Source organism: Carettochelys insculpta, chromosome 1 (assembly GCF_033958435.1).
Source record: "Carettochelys insculpta isolate YL-2023 chromosome 1, ASM3395843v1, whole genome shotgun sequence".
Classification (NCBI taxonomy): Eukaryota; Metazoa; Chordata; order Testudines; family Carettochelyidae; genus Carettochelys; species Carettochelys insculpta.
The window spans coordinates 62,676,719-62,697,960 of record NC_134137.1 but is presented as its reverse complement, the minus strand read 5'-3'; the positions used below and the strand labels follow the sequence as shown (position 1 = coordinate 62,697,960).

The 21,242-nt window shown below is 43.0% G+C and overlaps 1 protein-coding gene across 3 annotated transcripts in view; it reads left to right on the top strand.

Annotated features, from left to right (window-relative positions):
- Positions 1-10,420: 10,420 nt before the first annotated feature.
- FNDC3A (fibronectin type III domain containing 3A) overlaps positions 10,421-21,242 on the top strand; it is a 224,663-nt gene continuing 213,841 nt past the window's right edge. The window contains exons 1-2 of one of the 3 annotated variants that reach the window (XM_074987823.1): positions 10,421-10,514; positions 11,512-11,582. The gene's annotated coding sequence lies outside the window, so the exon portion shown is untranslated. Of the gene's footprint in view, positions 10,515-10,572; positions 10,944-11,511; positions 11,583-21,242 lie in introns of those variants that run through there. The other 2 variants (XM_074987830.1, XM_074987839.1) reach the window with 2 other exon arrangements.

Genomic DNA, 21,242 nt, shown 5'->3' with positions numbered 1-21,242 from the left:
GGGGTTGGGTTGATAAGCTGGCTACCGAAAGAAAATTACAGCTAACACATATGCTATCCATTGGATCATGGAACATCCGAACACTGTGGGCAACTGAAAAATTAGAGCTGCTTCAGAAGGAGATGGAGAGATACAGATGTGATATACTTGGATTGTCAGAGATGCATTGGATGGCATCAGGAGAGATATGCAGTTGCAAAGTCATTTGGTCAGGAAACGAAACGAAGCATGAAGCAGGAGTTGGATTCCTTCTTAGCAAAAGAGCTAGAAGAGCATTATTAGGATACAAACTGTGAGTGCAAGAATGATGGTCGTGAGATTCGAAGCAAACCCTTCAATATCTCAGTCATTCAGGTGTATACACCCACGTCGGACAGCACGGAGGAAGAGACTGAGCTATTCTGTAAAGACTTGACAAAGACGGTGGAGGAGATACTGAAGAAAGATGTGTTGATCATCGGAGGAGACTGGAATGTGAAGGTTGGAACAGATAATGAAGGTTGGGAGAGAGTCATGGGAAGGTTTGGATATGGAGAAAGAAATGAACGAGGTGAGAAACTGCTAGAGTTTGCTACAGAGCATGAGATGGTGACCTGCAACATGAGATTCCAACAAAAGGACTGTAGGAAGTGGATGTGGCGATTGAATGACGGGAAGAACATGACAGATATGATTTTGCTAAGAAGAAGATGGATAACATCAGTACAGCAGTGCCAAACTTTCCAAGGAGCGGATATAGACTCAGACCACAGTGTAGTGATCGCAAACATCAAGATAAAACTGAAAAGAAAATGTAAGACACAGTTTAAGAAAAGAAGAGATGTGGTAAGGCTATGTGAGGAAGAAACAGGGAATGCATAAAGAACAGCACTCGAAGAGAAGATTATCGCCACAGAGAAAGATCTAGATAAGTGAGTCGCAGCGTTACCCATTGCTACAGAAGAGACAATTGAGCAGACTGTTCCAGAAGAAGAAAAGATCAATAGGAAGTGGTTTACCCAGGAGACACTGAAGCTGGTTCAAGAGAAGAGAGCACTGAAGATCAGAAAAGATGTTTCTGAGATGGCAGAATAGCAATATAGGATGAAATGCAATGAGGTAAGGAAAGCAGCCAGAAAGGATAAGGAGAAATGGTTAGAGGAGCAATGTGAAGATATAGAGAGGTATTACAGTGAATGTAAGACCAGGGAGGTGGATAAGACAATTAGGAATGTTAATAGGAAATGGCAACCAAAGCAGATGGTGATCAAAGATGAGAACGAAGAAGTGCTCATGAATAGGGAGAAGATTGTGCAGCAATGGGCAAGATATTGCACCAATCTGTACAAAGCACAGTTGGACATGAGTGTCTCAGAGAGACTGACTGAAGAACTGAAAGAGCTATCTCCCCCAAGCATCGAGAGTGAGACCGATATTTCGAACGAGGAAGTAGAAAAAGCAGTGAAACGACTAAAGAATAACAAGAGCTGTGGAAATGATAAGATCACGGGAGAGATGATCAAATGTGGCAGAGAAAGCATGATTCAGGAAATACACCGACTATGTAATATAGTATGGAAAGAAGGGAAGGTGCCTAAGGAATGGACAAGATCTGTACTAGTGATAATACACAAGAAAGGAAGTACATTGGAGTGCAAGAACTACAGAATGATTGCCCTAATGAGTCATCTAGGTAAGGTGCTGATGATGATACTGACTGAGAGATTAAGATTGCAGATAGAAGAACATACGGGAGACGAGCAAGTGGGATTCAGAAAAGACAGAAGTACCATACAACAGATATTGGCACTAAGACTGATAGCAGAGAAAGCTCGACAAAAGAACAAAAACGTATACACTTTCTTCGTCGATTTTCAAAAGGCATCTGACAGTATAGATCAGAAAGTGACTTGGGTGGTGTTGAATTCATATGGACTGGATAGCAGACTGATATGGTTGTTGAAGAATATAAATGACAATGTGGAGGCAGCGGTGAGAATATGCGGGGAGTTGGGAAGTTGGTTTAAAACAAGTAGAGGTACAAGACAAGGAGATCCAATATTGCCAAGTATCTTCATCGCACATCTGGAGAGAGTGATGGACAAGATCAAGGAAGAGGTAGAAGGGATACCTGTGCACAGGAAAAGAATTAACAACTTGAGGTTCGCAGATGATGTAGTTATCATTGAGGAAGATGAGGAGAAGATAACGAAAATGGTGCAGGTGTTAAACGAAGAAGGGAGGTGGTACGGACTAATTACGAACATTGAGAAAACAAAAACAATGGTATTTGGAGATAAGGAAATAGGAAGGAAGATCAGTGTCAATGGTATTGAACTAGAAAATGTAGAGAAGTTCACATATCTGGGGAGCAACATAATGTATGATCTATCCTGTAAGAAGGAAATAGCGACTAGAATAGCAAAAACAAGAGTGAGTTTGAAGGCAATGGATAAGATCTAGAAAAGCAAAGCAATAAGCTTAAGAACGAAGCTGAGCATCTTGAAAACGTGCGTATTCAGCAGCATGTTGTACGGATGTGAGACATGGGTGATAACAAAAGATTCAAAAAGAAGAATATTGGCTTTTGAAAAGAGTTGTTATAGAAAGATTCTGAGAATAGGATGGATGCAGAAGGTCACCAATGAGGAATTATATAGGAAGATACAGCCAAAAGAGAACCTGCTGCAGAAGGTTATAAATTGGAAGCTACAACTATTTGGACATATTTGCAGAATGAACGAAGAACGAAAAATCAAGAACCTAGTATTCAGCATAATGGATGGTTCAAATAGGAGAGGCAGATCCCACAGAGAATGGGTAGATGATATAGTAGATTGGTGCAAAGCTAGTCTCCAGAAACTAAGCCACTCTGCACTGGACAGGGAAAGATGGAAGGAAATAGTGAGAGAGGCATCAAACACTAATGGGCGCTGAGCCCACGGTTATTGATGATGATGATGATGATGATGATGATGATGAACAATTACAGACATTGCAGTTAGTATTAACACAATTTGTGGCCCAACACTAGCCAAGCTGATTACAATGAGAAAAGCACCACTCCATTAGCTGAATATTTAGCAGATCTGAGCAAAGCAGGAGCAAACCATGTTTATGTAGACACACTCAGGTTCTCTCTGCCCTTCCAGCTAGCTGAAAGGAAGCATTTCTTTAGATCCTGCTTACAAGAGTATTACTGTTTAAACTTCCCAGAGGGAAATAATAGAGGAAATGAGTTACTATTGTATATATAGTATTTCCATACAAATATGTTTCAAAGCTACTGAGATTCAATTCTTTACATGTGCAGCAAAGCCTCACCAATGAGGAATTATATAGGAAGATACAGCCAAAAGAGATCCTACTACAGAAGTTTATACAATGCAAGTTACAGCTATTCAGGCATATGTGCAGAATGAATGACGAACAAAAAATCAATACCCTGGCATTCGGCATAATGGATGGTTCAAATAGGAGTGGCAGACTCCATAGAGAATGGGTAGATGATGTAGTAGATTGGTGTGGAGCTGGTCCACAGAAACTAAGCCACTCCGCACTGGACACGAAAAGATGGAAGGAAAGAGTGAGAGAGGCATCAGGCACCAAGAGGTGCTGAGCCCCTGGTTGACAATGATGATGCAGCAAACCTCTTGTGACAGCAGTAGAACTGCTACACCATGACTGGCCTCTTTCCCTGCTTACAGGCAACTCTATACTTACCTGCAGCTCAGCATTTTGGAGGTTGACTCACAGGGGTTTGAGTTAGTGTGTCTAGTAGGGAATGCATTAAATCAAACATTGAAGGCACTCCTGTCAACTCCAGCAGTGTTTCCTGTAAGCTGAGCACTTAGCCACTGACCAGGAGAAATTCAGATGCCACCCACCTGATTAGCAGAGCACCCACAGCCAGCCATAGTGGGCAGCATGTGTTTCTATCAGTGGTGCACACCTAAACAAGCCTCCGTATACATAACAAACTTTCTTCTGCCCATGAATGGAAAAAACTAGAGGGAACACCGTCACAAGCAGTAAAGGAAGCCGATGAGAGTATTTCTCCCATCAACCTTCTGCTGTGGGGATGGTGCTAAAATTCAAATCAAGGTATGTTGACTCCACCTACACAAGTAATGTTACTGGAGTCGTGTATCTTAATTTGAACTTATTCGCTTGGGTAGACCTGGCCTATACACACATGTGCTGCAGGCATCATACCTAGCTATGTAATGTCTGCAGTGGGACAGGGCTCCCACTATCAGCTGTTCTGTTGAGTATAAGAACCCTAACACTCAGACCCAATGCTGGGTTATATGTTTGTTTGTTTGTTTTTTAATTTTACCTTTCAAATTAGAGATTGTCCCAGGAAGATTAAGAGAACTGGAGGGAAAGACTTGTTCCATTATTCTGTATTTCCCAGGGGGAGCCCCAATTCTGACTTGGGCTGCCATAATATACATGTGAAATAATGTTTTGCATAGCTAAGGTTGCTGACTTCCCTGGAGAAAGCACTCTTTTGTTTACTAAAGGGAGAAGAACTGCAGAAGGGAGGCTTTCTGTAGCATTCAAGACTGCATCAGATGGGGAAAAGCAATGAGTCATGCCCTATTAATACAATAGATTCAGGTCCTTATCCTTTTTTTGGGCTCATCTAAAATATTCAGTTCCCAACTGTTCACCATGGACACTTTGGGTGCTCTGTGAGAGCGTCCTGAAAAATAAAAATAGATTTCTCCCTCTGACTTATTTGGCTATTACATATGAGAGATTCTACCTCTTGGGCCCCTTTTGGCAAGTCCTCTAATGGACGAAGGGAAGAAATCTTGGCCAACCGTCTGGCACCTGCTGAGATCTGGATAGGCTGGTTGGCCAGATAAATGATCTCAGCCTTACCTCAGCTTTGTCTAATCCTGTTTCTGGAAACATAAATCTATTAGTGTATGCACACAAAACAGACCAATGGCCTTTGCATTGGTCTCTCAGGTTTTGTTGTCAGTTTGAGTGACTGTTCAGCTGAGTCTATATTGTAGTTTGTCTTGTAAGAGGACAGAATTGCATATAATCCCAAAGCACTATGCAAACTGATTGACTTTACCCACAGCTTGTGGGGTTGAGGAGTCAGCAGTTGTTTAATAGCACAGAACATTATGCAGAATAACAGAGTAGGTAAAGGATATATAATATTGTTATAGGAATATACAATGCTCTTAATCTACTGTCCTAATTTGTATGGGGTACTGTTTATGGAAACAACTATTGTCCATTGAAATTTCATGGGGAATTTAGGAAGACCAAGCCTCCTAGTGGGCTAAGGAAATGAAATCTAAACCCCATGCTTGTTGGGATTGCTCAGTAAAATTAATGGGTATGAATGTGATTTTTTTTTTGCCTCGTCAAAGACAGCTCTTCCAGCAGCACATTGTCATTAATATGAAACAGCATTTGTTCAGTACTGACTCACTGGGATGAATGCTAGCTAATGAATCAGCAGCAGCACTTCCTGCAGTACCTGGGGAGGTTTCTCATCCAAGTATTGATTAGGCCTGAATTTGTTTAGTTTTGAGATCTGACAGATCACAGCCTGAGATGCTTTGTCTGCAGGCAGAACATCAGCTAAATCCTGAGTTTTAGGTGAGGTCTCTAATGAGAACACTCAAAAAGTTACACGTAATATTGACAATTACATTCTGTTTCGGTATGCTCTTGTCTTTTGTATCCATACTACAAAGTGAGATATGAACTATTGGGTAATGCAAGTAAAGGATTATTTTTAAAATTGCTCAGATAGGTATTGTTAGGCAGCTTACCTCAAGCTAACTCTGTAAGTATCTACACTATAATGTTTTTCCTAATAACGTACCTCACGCTCTATGCTGTGTTAATAAATCTCCCTCCGTGTGAGTTGTGGTGCTTAGGTTCATCTAGTTAGGTTGATGCAGTGTTAGTGTAGACCCTGAAATACATTAGTGGCCTCCAGGAGGTGCCACACAATCCTCCACCATGACTGCTCTGGTCACTGTTTCGATCCCACTGCCCAACAGCCAGCTACACAGGTAGATGTCCTCTAAGGATCATAATTTTTCGAAATTCCTTTTCCTATTTGTTTGGCATGGAGATTTCACCTAGGATCATGCTGGTTTCGTGCTGTAGATACACTCCTACCTGGAGTACATGGGTGATACTGGATCTCTTGCGTCTATTGGGAGATGAGGCTGTACAGACACAGCTCCAATTCAGCTGTGGAAATGCTGATATCTATAAGTAGATCTTATGGGGGAGAGAGGCTACAAGAAAAACTCACTGCAGTGCCATATGAAGTCTAGGCAGCTGCAGCCGGCAAGGGAGGCTAACAGTTGCCGTGGTGCAGAGCTGCATGCCATCCTAGGTGGAGACCTCCTCCCTGGTGCCATCTGGATACCATGGGTGAGCCAGAGTCACAGGTCCCCAAGGTGAACAGTGAGGAAGAGGTGTCGGACAAGGAAGAGGAGTATGGGAGAGATGTGACCAACGGATCCAGTGGTACAGCAAATCAGGACCTGTTTTTGACTCCAAGGCAGTTGAGCCAGTCCCTACAATCCAGGTGGGTGAGTCTGATGCAGGGGAAGGAAGCACTGATAGTTATGCAGTTTCTGTTGATAGTGAAGCGCACATCTGTTCATTTACTCTTTTTTTAATCATGCTAGAAGAGGTATTGAAATCGTCCATAAACGTACAGTTGCTATCTTCATACCATTGCCCTATACAGTTAGGCAGAGGGGGCCTCATAAAACAGTTTGTTTATGTGCAATGAGATATCCCAGGACTTCTCCAAAGAGAGCTTAGGAAAAATTTCCTGGAGATAGTCCGCAATCTTCTACCGAAAGGGTCTGCGGTAGGCTGGGGGGCTGCCTTATATCTTCTGCCACAGTGCAATACTTGCACACACCACTCAGCAATCATTTCAGCAGGCACAACTGCAGCATGCAGGTTACCAGCATATGGATTCAGCCTGTGCCAGATGCATGCAGGAGCTGTAGCCTTTCAGTCGCTTTTACTCTCAGGAGCGAAGCAACAGCTAAAGTCACCATTGCCTGTGGAAAATGATGCCATCATTTAGTTCAGTTGCTCTAGCCACATACACAAAAGCAAGTGACCTATTCCCCTCCCCTTTATTGTCCCATCTTACCTCCTCTTTCCCCATGCCAAACACAAGGGCTAGGACTGCTGCCATGCTCTATGTATGCCAAAGGAGAGGTGAAAATATCACTTGTGAGGATCAGTGGGAGTGAGCTTAATATGCCAAGTCTCCATTTATCTTGCGAATACACTCACTATAGTGTCTCTGTGCTCTGTTAGTTTTGCAGTTGGGAATTCGACCTGAATTCGACCAGTGGAGTGCTCAATCAGATACAGAGAAGAAGGAAGGTGATACAGGATGACAAGTTCCAAGAAATCCTGCAAGCCTCTGGATACTGAGCATATATATGGCTTGAAGGATCACCCTTATGGATAGAATGGACAAGCATAGAGCAAAGAGGAGAAAATCATAGGGAAAAGGAGAGAGAGGTACAGCAGGAGATGCTGGCGTTTCTCAAGTGGCAGACACACTGAAGTGTCTTGTTGATCCTCAGATCTTCCTTTCCCTGCATCACATAATTTTCCCTGCACCCTCTGCATTCCAGGATTTCCCTGCACCCCTCGTCCCCCATTCCACATGGTCTCTTGGGCCACTGCAGTACCATACCAAAGCATTCTGAGGGAGGGTATAGACAATCACAGATACACTGATCCATGAGAGACACGGTTTGTGTGTGTATTTATGAAATGGAAATGATTTATTTTCCCTTCAAAGGTTTTTTTCATTGCATTTATAAAGTCTTATTTCCACTTTTTGTAGGACTCTTGTGAGTTTTAGATTGTTCAAGATCTCCAGGGTAAGTCAGGGAGGTCTTCTATCTTTCTTATGCAGGGAGTACTTTGCATTTGTGCCCAGGGCAGCTAACAAACTTAGGTCGTGGGCAGGGTGAAGGCCAGCTCCTGGGCCCTGAAAGGGACAGAGTCTTGAATAGAAGGGGCAGGTTGAGGGCCTGGCATCTTCCAGCCAGCCCTTCAGTGCTGCCTGGACGTACCATGTGGGGCTCAAGTGGCCATTTAAAAGGTCCAGACTCCTTCTGCTTCCATTGTCACTGTCATGGCATTGGTGGACAGAAACCCCAGGACCTTTTAAATCACTGAGTCCCAGGGCAGCTGCCCCTTTTGCTCCCATCCAGGCAGCAGGCCTGCTTGTGCCCTTAATAACATCTTTTAAAAGCTGCCAATTGTCTTCAATTGTTTTTCCTCTTAGACTTCCTTCCCATTTAATCTTACCTATCAATTACACCAGTTTGCTAAAGTCTGCCTTCTTAAAATTCACTGTCTTTATTTTGCTGTTCTCCCTCCTGCCATTCCTTAGAATCATGAACTCTACCATTCATGCTCACTTTCACCCAAGTTGCCTTCCATTTTCAAATTCTCAACCAGTTCCTTCTTATTCGTCAAAATCAAATCTAGAATAACCTCTCCCCTTGTAGCTTTCTCTGCCTTCTGAAATAATAATAATAAAAGCCTCCATTACATTCTAAGGCCTTGTTGGATAATTTGTGCCCTGCTGAGTTATTTTCCCAACAGATGTCTGGGTAGTTGAAATCCCCCTGCACCTCCAAGTCGTGTACTTTGGATGATTTTGTTAATTGTTTTTTAAGTCTCATCCACCTCTTCTTCCTGGTTAGAAGCTCCATAGTAGCATCCCATCATGACATCACACTTTTTTTTTTAACTCTTTTTGCCTAGACTCTCAAGAAGCCTATATCCCATTTCCACCTCAATCTCAGTCAAAGTGCACACATTTTTTAAAATAGAAGGCAAAACCTTTTCCCTTTTTTTCCCCGTCTCTCCTTCCTGAGCAAGCTGTACCTTACCACACCAATATTCCAGGTGCGCATATTATCCCCAGCAAATCTCTGTGATGACAACTATGTCATATTTATGTTTTTGTTCTAGAATTGAGTTCATCCTGCTTATTCCCCATACTTCTTCCATTAGCATGCAGACTTCTAAGATACTGTATGTGGCTCCCCCCACTCCTGTTCTGCCCTGTTTGACTTGTTTGCCTTTATGAAACATTGCAAAAATTTCTTTCTTATTTACTCATTCTCATAACACAAGAACTAGGGTCCACCAAATGAAATGAATAGGCAGCAGGTTTAAAACAAACTATTTCTTCACACAACACACAGTTTACCTGGGGAAGTCTTTGCCAGAGGATGTTGTGAAGGCTGAGGTACTAACAGGTCTCAAAAAAGAACTAAGTTCATGCAGGATAGATCCATGAATGGCTGTTATTCAGGATGGGCAGTGAGAGTGTCCCTAGTCTCTGGCAGATGCTGGGAATGTGTGACAGGGGTGGCTCATTTGATAATTACCTCTTCTGTTCATTCTCTCTGAAACATCTGGCTTTGATTTTAGTCAGAAAACAGGACACTGGGCTGGATGGACAATTGGTCTAACTCAGTATGACCATTCTCGTGTTCCCAAAACACACTCGCTCGTCGCAAATTACACAGTGGGATAGCTACCTACATTGCACTGCACTTTGCATCAATACAGATAGCACTGGTAGTGAGGATTTGCATCAGCAACTGAAGATGGACATGCAAAAGTGACATAATTATTGTGGTCGCTGCATGTCAGTATAATTTTGTACTGTATACTTGTTCTAGATCAGATACTGTAGTAGGAAATGTTTGACCCATAATAACGCTGACATTAAAAACATCAAGGGGTAATCATAGTCAGGCCATCACTTAAACGTGCTGTGTATTAAAAAAGGATAGCAGTGCCTTTCCTCATGTACGCTACTGAATAACTGGAGATGCTAACTTTTACTTCTTTCCAGGGGAGCATTACCTGTGAGATACTGTTGCTGGGAAGAAGGGAGGGTAGCAGTGCTACACTCTAGTGTTGGTACCTGTAATAAGCATGTGTCTGTTGTTTGCTTTTGAGTGCAACAGAGACTCATTAACGTGCTCAAAATAAAATGAGCCCTGGCCCTGTCTTGATGCTCTAGAGGTGAGCTAGTAGGTGGCGTGGGAAAGCCAGACTTTGCCATGCCCCAGGTCTTTGGCCCCACGGGTCACTGTGTTTTCCCACGAATGCTGAAGAGACCAGCAAAAGGCGCACCTTAGTCCTCCCCCCCGCAGAGCAGCTGAGCCAATGGACACAGCCTTGCCCCCCGGACACTCACCCATCTGCCTCCGCGGGCGCCGCCTCAGCCCCGCCCCCGCGCACCCGACAGCGACAAGGGGGCGGAGCTTTCTATGCCTAGCCTCAGCCCCGCCCCCTTGCCCACCTCCTGTTTTTCCGTGGGTAAACAGACCCTCCCGCGGCGCAGGCGCAGTGAGTGCTAAGAGCCGACCCCCCCCCCCCAAATCCCCCTTAGCTAACATCTCCCCTGAGCAAGGCTGGCAGCAGCTTAAGCGGCGATGTGCAGCTGGGACAGGCCGGGACGGGGCGCGGCGCAGGTAGCGGAGTGGGCGGGGGCTAATTGCCGGGCGGGGGGGAAGAAGAGGAGGGAGCTGCCGGTACTGCCCCACCCCTATGCCAGCTGCGCCATTGGGAGCTCCCTGTCCGCGGCTGCTGACAGTGCCGGGGACCGGCACCGGACCGTTAGCTGCGGAGGCAGCTGCCTGAGTCCCGGCGGTGAGTCGGTCCGCTCCGCCCCCCCGCGAAGAGGCGTGAGGCGGGGGCTGACAACGTCCTCCCGGCGGCTCTGGCGAGCAGGAGTCGCTGGCAGCCCGCTTAGCGCTTTCCCACGGCCCGGCTCGTCCCTCCTGCCCGGGTCGGCGGACTGAGCCCCGCTGTCCGCTCCGGTGCGGCTCGGAGAGGGTGGGCTGCGTCGGCCTGAGTGTCCGCGCGCCGCTGGCGGGAGGTCGGGGCCGCGGCGGTGAGAGGTAGGCAGTGGAGGAGGGAGCGGGGCGCAGGTGAGGGGCCGGGCGGTCCAGGGGCTGGGAGGGGGCAGACCGCAGTACCAACTCGCTCCCGAAGATGCTGCGCTCGCCTGGAAACTACCCCAGCGCGTCCTCCCAGGCGGCGCCGCAGGAGCGTTCGCTTTGCGGCGGGCAAGAGCGGCGGGTGGAGTTAGAATTCAGGGAGAAGTTTCCAGCTAGGCTTACACGCCAGGTGCTGGAGAGAAGTAAACGGCATATAAATGGCAGTACTGGCCCGAGACTTCACTTTTTTTTTTTTAAAGTCCCAAGCCCAAAAGCGTTAAAAAAGAAAAGTGGGTATAAGGTGGTGAATGCAAACAAAAATATGATGTTGTTTCCTGGCAATCAGAAAGTGAAACCAACTAGCCGTAAAAGTGAAACTTAATTGTCTGTGTTTTCATTGTTGAAACTAGCTAAAAAGTAAACATAAATGATAACTAATTTTTTGTACCTTAACCTCCCCTCCCCAAAAAAATTCTGGATAATATTTTAAGGTCAAGTCAGTGACTCAATTTTAAATCTTGTTTTTCAGGGTGGTTTCTGACTAGATGTCCACAGCAAAGGTTTATCTATCTCTTGGCATACAATGTTTCAGTTGACAAGGTAACTTTTTACAAGTTTCAAAAATACTGACTTTTTATTTATACAGTTTGCGGGTATTCTGTCTTTTTTTTAAGTAAATTATCTGTTTAGGTTTAATATAGTTTCTTAAAAAATGCTTAATCACCAACCATCACAGCCCTGCAAAGGTCTAGACATGATGACTATTTTTTTCCATGGGAGCTAGTGACTTCCCAAGTCACCTGTTTGTATGACATTAATTAGCTGCATAAATATTTGCAAGATTTGGTCATATACAGTATATGTGTATATTTATATTTGTATGCATATACAGTCTTGTTTTCCAATTGAAGGTAAAAGCTGCTTTAGCTTTGTGTTGAGCATGTGTGTATGTGTTTGGACACTGCCTGCTTAGCTACCTGTTACACTGAAACTCTGCATTAGGTAATCTAATTGGTCATTGCTTAAGCTCCAAGGGCTTTTTAAAGGTATTTAGATTCCTGAAAAAAAAAAAACAGAATTCAGCTTGAGGAAGGGCTTAAAGGATCTGATCTGGTCATTTTATCAGAGACTCTGCTAGAACCGAGTTGATAAAAGGAGATGCTGAAGGTACCGAGGAGGGGACTTGCTTCTCTGTTGCCTCCAGTGGATGAAAGATGTCTCTGCTTCCCAGAAGAGGCTTGGATTCAGTGTTTCAAGTTCTCCCACAGGTTGATCTTTGAAGTCATGAACTTCATTGTCTGGTGTGATGTTCTGGCATAGGATATAAATCCCTGATCATGGTTCTTTGAGCCCAATAAATATGAGAGCATGTACACAGACTGTTGTCTGACAACAAAAGAGTTCAGGGTCTTTACTGTTTCAAATGAAATTTTGGTAATATGTTTTTACATAACTGAAAAATATCCTACTTAGTGATATTTTTGGCAAATGCTCTGTTTCTCTCAGTGCATTGTTTTTCAGTCTAATGCTTTTTGAATTTGGGATGAATTTGCCTGATTATTTTTTTTAATTCAGCCAAAACTATCAGAAGGGTGGCCAGGGGCCCAAGGGCCAGATCTGGTCTAAGCTTGCCTGGATCAAGCTGGGAGGCCTGCAGGGGGGGAGCCAGTGCTTGTGCTCCACTCATGATGCCTCCTTCTTCCTTGCATGGCTGGAGCACTTACGCCTTTATTGGGGGAGGAAGGGACTGATCCACCAGCTTCATGAGCTGGATCAAAGCAAGTCATGGACTGGATCAGGCCATGGGTTTGCCATCCCTGCTGTAAAAGGATGCAAAGGTATTTATTCTGACTTATGTCAAATCTGTTAGCGCAAATCTGGAAGCACAGAAGAATTTGGTTCCTTTTGTGACAAAGGGAACTAGAGATGGAGGTCATAAAGATGTTTTCCTTCAGAGCTAGCAGAACTCCAGCGAAAATATTAAACTGAGAATTATGTTTTGTTATTTAGCAATGAAATAGAAACTACAGGAAGGTTTGGACCAGATCGCTAATGACTTGTGTTCAAATTGCCTCAAACAGTCCTCATAGAGCTCCCCTAGCTGGATACTCAACAGGCTGCTGTGATTTTCAACGAGGCTTGTCAAGCACTTAAAAATTAATCTCAATCACAATTTTTTAATGTCATGGTTAATCATAGATTTACTTACACAATTTAAATGATTTGTATTGTTTGGCTGTCTTCTGTATTTTCAAATATGTTGATTTCAAGTACAGTAATCCCGCAATGTGCAATTTTGAGTTGCGCTTACCTCTCATTAATGCACAACTGAAAATCCCGCTCCTCTGGATCAACCATAGTGACCCTGTTTCAACTCCCCCAGCCCCCGTTCACCTGCCTCCGCTCCGGCTCAATCCCTTGCGCGCAGCTCTGGTTTGCCATCCCCATGCAGCTCTGATTCAAATCCCCTCCTTCTGCCCTGGTTCAGACCTCCCATGTGCAGCTCCAGCTCACCCCCTCTCTGCCCTGTCCCCACAGCCCTGACTCAACTCCAACCCTCCACAGCCCTAGCCCACCCTAGGCTTAACGCCCCCCCCACCTCCCTCCTATGGTCCCAACATGCTACCAGGCTTAACCCTCCCCAGTAGTCCTCCCCAACCCCAGGATGTACCTTTCAAAAGGAGCTCCAGGTGCTTCTGCTGCTTCCCCAGCTGCAGAATGTGTGTTCTGCCAGGGAAAAAAGCCTCAGCCCATGACTTACGTGAAATTCGAGTTATGCAAGAGTGCCTTGGAACACAAACCTTGCGTAACTCAAGGAACTACTGTACAGTATGGTATATAAAGTGTACGGTGCTCAATTTATATTATTCATATTTGTAAAAATGATAAAGGACAATAGATTTCAGCTCGCCCCATAGAAATATTGTAATGCACTCTCTCATGAAAGTGCAGTTTACAAATGTAGACATGTTTTTTACGTAACTGAATCCAAAAGCAAAACTGTGAAACTGTTGCAAACTTTATATATTGTCAAATCTGCAATTAAATTTTGTTTTTTAAACTGAACAACATATGCTAGGTCATCTGAAGCTGCCTTAACATGCACTATGTAGCAGAATGTTGATAAAACCATGGAGTGCAGTCACAAATTAGGCAAACACCATTTTTTTTTTTAATTTTTTTGTGTCATCAGCATGGAATCACATCCTCTGGGTTGGTAGCCAAAGAATGAAGGGACGTATGAATGTTTAGCATAACTGGCATGTAAATGCCTTGAACACTGACTGCAAAAATACAATGGGAATTCCTGGGTCGTGCTTTCAGGTCACAGGGCTGCCCACTTCTCATTTACATTATCTCCTGTAAATGTAAACAAACTTGCTTTGTCTTAGTGATTGGCTGAACCAGAAAAGTAGGAGTGAGTGGACTTAGCTTTGATTTTGAGTGAAGTTATGGAACAACAAGTGTACACTTGTAGGTTGGACTTGCAGGCTCGAGAGTGCACTAGAGTACTTGTCTAAGGTAAATTGAAAAATACTGGTTTTTTGTTTTTTTTTAAAGTGCAAATATTTGTAAGAAATACAAAGTCAACATTGTACACTTTGTATAGTGTTTTTATAATTTAAATTTTATTTAAAATATATATATTTTAAAAACTAAAAAAAATCCAAGATATTTCTTAAAGTTAAACTGGTATTCTAATCACACTGTTAAAAGAACTATGATTAACTGTGATTTTTTTTAAATTGATTTTAATTTGATTTTTTTTTAGGTAGTTGCTTGATAGCTGTAATTTCAACATGGTAGATATGTATGTTCTTAAGCTTTCCTTAGTTTGAGTATGTTGCAGCATTCTCTCTTTTCATGGTTTCTGGAGCACATTTCCCAGATTGTCGGTCTTGTAAGCACTCGGGACTTGAGTTCACTTCTTCACGGACTTGTGATAGGAAAAGAAAAGATACACATGTTCTGGTTTGGAACACTTATTATTCTTTATTGCTTGAATTAGGTGAAGTATATGGATCTAAAACAATAAACGTCTACACACCTTTCCCTGTCCCAGTTTCTTCCCCACTTCTGTAATGTTCTTTTGGCTTAGGTCAGACTCCTCTACGGCGTCAAGTATTCCACCATTCTGCACGTGGCTTGCTGCTCTGATGAATCTTGGAGTCTCTTCTAGAACCATCTGCCTCAGCAGATTCTTCTTTCCTGCCAAGCTTCCTGTGTATTTGATTCTTGAGTTCCCCCCAGTCTCTCGCGTCAGTACCTGGTCTTTACCTTGATATTCACAGCTCCACTTTAACTGCTGGTAAAGGGCAAATTCTCTGTGACTGAACTGACCTTGTCAACTCAGGCCCTCCCCTTGACTGAGACTCTCTCTTTAAACCCTCCTCTGAAACCCCCACTCATGCATCTGAGAAAGCAAGTCTTTGCCCATGAAAGCTTATGCTCCAAAATATCTTAGTCTGTATCTTCAAAAACAGGAAGTCCCATGGCACCTTATAAACTAACTCGGCTACCCCTCTGATACTGGTCTCTACCTTGTCTCTCTTGTTGCTGGTGGGGAAATTACACTTCACTAAACTCCAGCTGGGCAGACAAAATTGATCAGTTTGTTTTTTTCCCTAGGTTTCAGCCATCCCATTTGTCCCAAAGTGTTCCCATTGAATATCAGCCATCAAAGTTTAATGACTGTCCATTGTCCCTGATCTGGAGGACCTGTAATAGCCCTGTCAGTACATGCAGACTCCACATAGACCGAGGCATTCATTGGTGCAGCAATTTCATAAGATCAATCAGAATCTGAGGTGTACATAGATTCCCAGAAGTAATCACAAAGAGAAGTGAGAACTCTATATGTTTGCAAAAATTTTGTTATACAAGTTGTAAGGGGTGCTAAATTGCAAAAAATGTTTAAGGCTTCCATACAAATTTTTAAAAAAGGTAACATGTTATGTAAGACCTGTCTGTTTTTTCCAGAGTTACTGACTGTGTGCACTGGAGTAAGAGCACCATCACCAACTCCTGCCCAACATTCCCTCTCATTGTCCAGATCCTCTGGAATCCAAAGAGATCAAATTCCCTATATGGCTGCCTTTAATCCCCACTACTGAAATGAAGAGCGTGTTTATAAAATTTGAGAGTAACATCCAGCTGGGAGGAGTTGCAAGCACTTGAAGAACAGGATTAAAATTCAAAATGACCTTGACAAATTGGAAAACTGATATGAATTCAGTAAGGTGAAACTCAAAGACAAAAACAAAGTATTATGCTTAGGAATGGAAAACCAAGCATACAAATACAAAATGTGAATTACTGGCTAGGCAGTTATACTGCAGAAAAGGATCTGAGACTTATAGTGGATCACAGACTGAATACGAGTCAGTGTGGTGCAACTGTGGAAAAGGCTAATAATATTCTGGGGTATGTTAACAGGAGTGTCGTTCATGTAAGACCGAAGTGTCATGGGTTTCCCTTCTCTTCACCCACTTGGGACAGGGTTGACCCACCAGCCTATGGGTTACGTTGCTCTGTTGTGACAGGCTCGTAAGCCCCCTTTAAGCATGCATACAGGAAGGGACACGACAGACAGTTTCTCACAGATGCTGGAATCAGTTCTGCGTGTGAACGCTCAGCTATGAAACTGCCTAGCACACAAGTGCACATCCCTGCTGAAGTATAAACCCAAAAATTATAGAATCATAGAACACTACAACAGGAGGGAACCTCGAGAGGTCATTCAGTCTAGTTCCCTCCCCTGACAGCAGGACCAAGTACTGTCTAGATCGTCCTTGATAGAAGTCTAACTGTTCTTAATTAGCTCAAGTGGTAGAGATGCCACAACCTCTGTAAGCAATTTGTTCTAATGTTTAAACTCCCTGACAGGAAGCTTTTCCTAATGTCCAACCTAAACCTCCCTTGCTACAGTTAAAGCCAGTTACTTCCTGTCCTATCCTCAGAGGCCAAGAACAATAATTTTTCTCCCTCCTCTTCGTAACAGTCTTTTAGGCACTTGTAAACTGCTATCATGTCCCCTCTAAGTCTTCTCTTTTTTTAAACTAAACAAGCCCAGTTCTTTGTCTTTCCTCATAGCTCATGTTCTCTAGACCTTTAATTCTTGTTTCTCTTCTCTGGACCTTCTCCAGTTTTTCCACTTCCCTCTTACAATGTGGTGCCCAAAACTGGACACAGTACTCCAACTGAGGCCTGATCAGTGCAGATTAGAGTGGAAGAATGACTTCTTGGGTCTCGCTTACAACGCTCCTGTTAATGTATCGCAGAATCATGTTTGCTTTTTTTGCGGCAGTGTCACATTGTTGACTCGTATTTAGCTTCTGATCCACTATGACCCCTAGATCCCTTTCTGCAGTACTCCTTATTAGACAGTCACTACCCACTTCCCATGAAACTGATTGCTTCTTCCTAAATGGAGTACTTTGCTTTTGTCTGTATTAGACTTCATCCTGTTTACCTCAGACCATTTCTCCTGTTTGTCCATATCATTTTGAAATATGACCCTATCCTCCAAGCAGTTGCAGCCACTCCCAGCTTGGTGTCACCTGCAAACTTACTAAGCGTACTCTCTATGCCAATATCTAAATTGTTGATGAAGATATTGAATAGAACTGGTCCTAAAACAGACCTCTGCAGACTCCACTCATTATGCCCTTCCAGCATAATTGTGAAATGTTAACTGCTCTCTGAGAACAGTTATCCAGCCAGTTATGCACCCACCTTATAGTAACCCCATCTTAGTTGTATTTGCCCAGTTTATTGATGAGAAGATCATGCGAGACCATATCAAATGCCTTACTAAAGTCTAGGTATGCCACATCTACCACTTCTCCCCTGTTCCCAAGACTTCTTATCCTGTTAAAGAAAGCTATCAGATTGATTTGATGTGATTTGTTCTTTACATATCCATTGCTGCTACCTGTCACTTTATTTTCTTCCAAATGTTTGCAGATGAATTCTGTAATTACTTGCTCCATTATCTTTCCTGGCACAGAAGTTAAATTAATTGGTTTGTAATTTCCTGGACTGCTCTTATTCCCATATATTTGCCCTTTCCCGTCTTCTGGAATCTCCCTGGACTTCCATGACTTTTCAAAGATGACACTTAAAGGCTCAGATACCTCTTCTGTCAGATCCTTGAATATTCTAGGATGCATTTAATCAGACCGTGATGACTTGCAGACATCTAACTTTCCTACATAATATTTAGCTTGTTCTTTTTTTTTAAATTTTATCTTTAAGTCATGGGTAGGTGGTCTGTAGTAGACCCCTAACATGACATCATCCTATTTTTAACCCCCTCTTAACCTAACCCAAAGATATTCAATTCTTCCATCTCCTATGTCCATCTCTGCCTCAAGCCAGGTGTGTACGTTTTTAATGTATAAGGCAACACCTCCACCCTGTTTACCCCACCTATCCTTTCTGAGTAAGTGGTACCCCTTCTACATCAATATTGCAATCATGTAAATTGTCCTACCCAGTCTCTGTGATAACTGTCATTGTTGTGTTTATTAGGACTTAGAGTTCCTCCAGCTTATTAACCATACTTCTTACGTTTGTATATATGTATCTAAGATACTGATTTGATTTTTGTCTCTCAGTTCTGCCTAGCCCCACTTTTTTTCTCTGCTGTTATAGCCTGTGTTCCCTCACATTTCCAGCCCAACTCTCAGGTCTCCATGTTTTTTATATTGCTGTATCGTTTTGCATACAGAGAACTGTGCAGTGTAAGCACTTTAAATTTGCCCCTTAATGTTGAGGAAGATGTGTACAGCTTTTTGTTCTCAGTTTATGTATTCCACACACTGGTTTTAGAGAGACCAAGTTTAATCACAAAAGAGTGTTTTTTTAAAGTAACTGTAAGGGATAGCAAACAGATCAAGGCAGGTTACTGAGCAAGTAAAGCAAACATGCAAACTAACCATAAGGTACTAAAGAAACTTGTACCAATAGCAAATTCTCACCCTAAATGTTGTTTTAGGAAGATTACAGAAATTCTTAAGACAGTAGCATGGGCCTGCAGCTTAAAATTTCAAGTATCTTTACTCATAGGGCAGACAAACTTCTAGTTGAGTCTTGGTTTTCATGTGTTTCAAAGCCTCTTTGGGAGGGTGGCAGAGAACCACAGTGATGTCACTTCCCTGCCCTAAATAGGTTTTATATATGGAGTAGGTGGAATGGCCTTGAAGAGGTCATCGAGTCCAGTCCCCTGCCCTGGTGAGAATCTTTTGTCTTCCTGGGAAATTTCTGCTCTGGGCCCGTAGCAAAGTACAAATTTTATCATGGTGTCTAGTATCAGGTGACTTGATCACATGACCCTCCAACCATAATTCAGTCTGTTTGCTGTGTCCCCAGAAAGACTTCTCTGAGTGATAACTGTTTTCTGAGCCCTACTGTTCTCTCCAATGGCTTTTCCTCACAGTGACCTAGATCTAGACTGATGGCATTCTCTTAGGTGGGCAGTCTCCAGGTGTCCATACTTGTAATAGTCACTATTCCCAACTTCAGTTACAGAAGCGGTATGTGCATTCAAATAGGGTAATCATATTCAGTAAATCATAACCGTTCTAATGCTCTCACAAGACCTATCTTGCGTGATAAAATAATCTTAGTTATGCCATTATCTTATTAAAACACAATTGTTCTAAAGAATATGGGGCATAGTGTCACAATGGTAGGTATTTCCACTTGCATAATTGGTACTGGTGAGGCCTCATCTGAATTACTGTGTCCAGTTCTGAGTGCCTAATTCTTTAAAGATGTGAATAAATTATCATCTAAAGGAAAACAACAAAAATGATTAAAGGTTTAGAAAACCTGACCTCTGAAGAGTAACAGAGCGATAGCCGTATTAGTCGTACTCCAACAAAACAAAACGGCAAAAATATAGTACTTTAAAGCGCTTTTTTAAAAACTGGGCATCTTTCTTCTTGAAAAATGAAGATTTGAGAGATCTGATAAGTCTTCAGATAAGTTTATAAAGAGGATGTTAATGTTCTCCATGTTCATTGGAGGTAGGAGGACTAGTCTTAACCTGCAGCAAGGGTTAGATGTCAAGACAAAACTAAGGCTACTTAAGTACTAGAATAGGCTTTCAAAGGAAGCAGTGGAATCGCTCTCCTTGTAAGCTTTAAAATGTTAGACAAACATCTGTTGGAAATGATCTCGGTGCACTTTGGCTGCTTGAATAAGGGGGCATGGACTAGATGATGTCTTGAGGTCATCTACGCCAGCAGTTCTCAAACTTTAGCAACTCATGAATCCCCATTTTGACTAGACATTTTTTGCAGTCTCCCAAGCTAGCTTCTTCTAATTTTCCCTGGTTTTGATCAACTCTCTCTCCATCTACTGAGCCCCAGATCGTGCTCCAGCTCCACCCTTTTCCCAGAAAATCCCACTCTGCTCTTCTTTCTGCCCCTACCCCTGAAAGGGTCTCATGGGTTTCTGCTTGCCTCTCCAGCATCTTCTGGATGCTCCTAAACAGCTGTCCTAAGGTTTGCATGAAGCACTGAGATGGAGTGGGAGGAGTAGATTAGCCCCAGACAGGACTTGCAGACCCCAGGTGAAGACCCGCTGATCTAGGCCAAATTTGTGTGGTTCTATGTAAATTGTACTTTATCTCTATCATTTGGCTGCCATGAAGTCATTACTTCTCTTAAAGGTGTAAGAAGTGGATAACAGCAGTTATGGGGCATAGAGAAGTTAGTTTTGTGGATGGAGAGAAGAGTGGTAGTGCCTGACTACATCTGGGGGAGGGAATTGATGGGCCTCTGTGTGTGTATTTAATTCAGAGCTGCTTTTACTCAACCAACTTCAATGATAATTACAAAACCGCAATTTGTTTTAATGTTGTTCTGAATACAGGACACTTACTAACATCTCTTGATCACAATTTTACATAATGTACACCTGGGATTTGATCTGGCAAGTCTTTGGGTCACTTATTGTCTTGTGTCCAAACTTGTTTTCAGATAATAAATGTTGTTTTCCTATAATATCAACCTTGAGTCTTATTCAGAGTATCTACCATGGGGTCCTGGGACCAGTGTTCCCTCTAATTTTTTTATGTCCATGTGTAGATTATCTCCATATTGGTTCCCATAAGAAAATTCACTCTGCATGTGGATAGTCTGTGGTGGGGTTGGGGCCAAGGGATTTGGTGTGTGGGGAGGGGCTCAGGATTGGTGGGGATGAGGCCTCCAGCTGCGGGTGCAGGCTCCAGGGTGTGGTTGTGGATGGGGA